This window comes from Echinops telfairi, unplaced genomic scaffold (assembly GCF_000313985.2).
Source record: "Echinops telfairi isolate 266 unplaced genomic scaffold, ASM31398v2 ScPeMD7_7412;HRSCAF=8450, whole genome shotgun sequence".
NCBI lineage: Eukaryota > Metazoa > Chordata > Mammalia > Afrosoricida > Tenrecidae > Echinops > Echinops telfairi.
In genome coordinates this window covers 10,930,768-10,933,457 of record NW_022111312.1, presented here as the reverse complement: position 1 = coordinate 10,933,457, position 2,690 = coordinate 10,930,768, and positions in this window count along the sequence as shown.

Here is a 2,690-nt window from a genome sequence, read left to right as displayed (position 1 = left end):
CCAACCCTGGCTGCTACACTCTGGTTCTTTCTTTTTCTTGGTCAAACGCTCGCTCGCTTCTCCCTGGGAATGGCCGCGCTAGGCGACCCCCAGCCCAAGCCCTAAGGACAAGCAGGAGGTGACCAAAAATCAGTCGGTAGCTTTCCAGTGCACAGGAGAGAGATGGTGGACTGGGGTCTCTACGCAGCAAGAAAACCCAATAAAACCAGAAAGTGGAGGGGGAGGGGCCAGGTGAGGGCCATTACAGAAAGGGCTGCAGCTTTCACCCCAGTCAGCCCCCAGGCAAACCCTGTCAGAGACCCGCCCTTTCCACCCTCCCAGGCTATGCATTGAAGAGTTTTCCACTCTCTACGTTTTTATCCAGATGAAGGTATTTTTATATTTTGACAATAGGAAAATCCGTGACCAATGTTCATGGAATACTCAAATCTGGAACACAAGGACCGTCTCCTTCCGGTCACCACCGCCCTGTCGCACTCAGGACAAGTGTGGGGGGGACACCACTTTTTACTGTTGACACTCTCCCAGCGTTGAAACCTAGGCTTCCAGGCGGAATGGAGTCTTGGGGAGCTCAGACTGGCTTTTGTGTGACGGGGCTTGATGAAGCACTTAGTGTCCAGCCTTTGAACCCGGGAATCCTGTTGTACTGAAAGCCAGCGGACAGACCTGCGAACGGGGGAAAAAGAAATCCACAAAACCGTTTCTATGAGAGATTGATGAACTTTGTTTAAGCTTTTAAAAAAAAAAAAAAGGAACAAGTTCTGTAAAACAGTGGATAAATACAGAATTGTATAATAATGTTTGGGTGTCTGACTTGCTTTGTTGTGGAATTGGGTTGCAGACTGGGGGGGGGGGTGCAGATATTTCCTTTGTTTTACCCACATCACATAAAATCCCAACTGTAAATCACAAGATGTGGTCACTTGGACAGGGTCCTTATTCTCATGGGACCACAGCCAGCCCAGGAGCAGCCACCCCTTAAGAAGCCCACATGTTCCTAATCCAGCTGAAGCCTCGCCTATGCCACCTGCCTGGCCTCTGTGGACATCTGCGTGGGCTGGTGAGCATTGGGTTCCAGCAAAGGATAATGGGAGGATTGGAACCCCTTCTTCCCCGGATGCAGCAGGCTCTGGGACCTGGCACGTAGGAGCCAGGATTGTCCCTGCCCCAAAATCGGTGGCCATAGGCCAGGCCCCTGCTATTCACTCACCAGCTTGCTAGCTGCAGATGGCTGAGGCCCCCACTTGCTGATGGAACGAAGCCAGGAGGACCTCCTGTGACCTGCACCCCTGTCCCAGGTATGTGACCGGGCCCCTTGTTTCCTCCCCTATAAAACAGGCCCATCACAGCAGACAGCCCAAAGGGCATTAGGAAGGGTGGGGCCATGTGTGCCCACAACCAGGGCTCCATGACTGTGCGCTCCGAAATGGCCGGCTTTTCAGCTGACACTGGTGAGTCTCTGCGTCTGGCTGCGGCGAGCTCAGGTGTTACTCGTCATGGCCACAGGAAGCTCCCAGGCAGACTTTCCCACTTTGTCTGGAAACTTCTGCCATGAGACCTAAACCAGCCCTTTCCCCCTTTGGGTTAGGATGACGGATGCCTCTGAGCCTGCAGGACAAGCCCTGAGAGCCCTGGACACCCTATCCCTGGCACGGGGGAGCCTAGGCCCCCATCGATCCTGAGGTAGTAACTGGGTGACATTTCAGGGGGTCTGACCTTTCCTGAAGGAGACCTGGGGCTGCGGTGGTTAAATACTCAGCTATTAACCGCGTGGCCGGCAGTTCAAACCCACTGGTGGCTCTCTAGGACAAGAGGAGGCAGACTGCTTCTGCCAGACCACAGCCTCAGAAGCCCTGTGAGGCAGCTCTGCTCAGTTCTGCAGGTGGCTCTGAGTGGGCACTTAAGGGTTTCTTTTTCAGGGTATCCTAGTTGCACTGTGGGTTAAGCGTTGGGCTGTTAACCACCAGGCCAGTAGCTTGAGCCCACCAGACCATGTGTGAAAGTTGGGGTGTTCTTCTCCCCTAGAGACTTCCAGCCTCAGAGACCCAAAAGGGTAGTTGGACTCTGCCCTCCAGTGTCACTGTAAGTCAGAATAGACTTGGTGGCAGTGAGTTTGGTTTTGGGTTTTGATGGGGCCACCAGCTCCGTTTCCTCAAGAATGATGACCAGCCCTCACCTGCTTTTCACGCTGACAGGCTATGGCCACCGGGGCAGGGTTGCTGTATACCGCCAAGGAACCAGGCGTCTCTACTGGCTGCCGGTGCTGCTAAAGCCAGCCTGCCAAGTCCTAGAGTGATGAAGACTGGCGGGGACTGCCACCTAGAGGGGCCAGCTGAGTGACCTTGGCCAAGGGGACTCTACCTCAGGACTGCCAGACAGTCCCCCAAGGGCCTCACCTTGAACTCAGTCTAGTCTAGGTTTGAATTTCCACTGTTTGGTGATGGCATGGCTCTTCAGTGAGGCTGTTTCCTTGTCTATAAACTGGACATGATCTAAATCCTATTTACCTGTGTGTCCCACCCATCAAGTCTTTGGTTTATCATTGAGCCCCCAATTAACAATTCCCAAGATTCTGTTTGGCTCAGCTTCTGTATTATTTGTTATTTATGTCTATTAAAACAACAACAACAACTCGTATGGATTGTTACAAGAGCTATAAGAGCTCCAATAAAATTATTTTTAAGTAAATT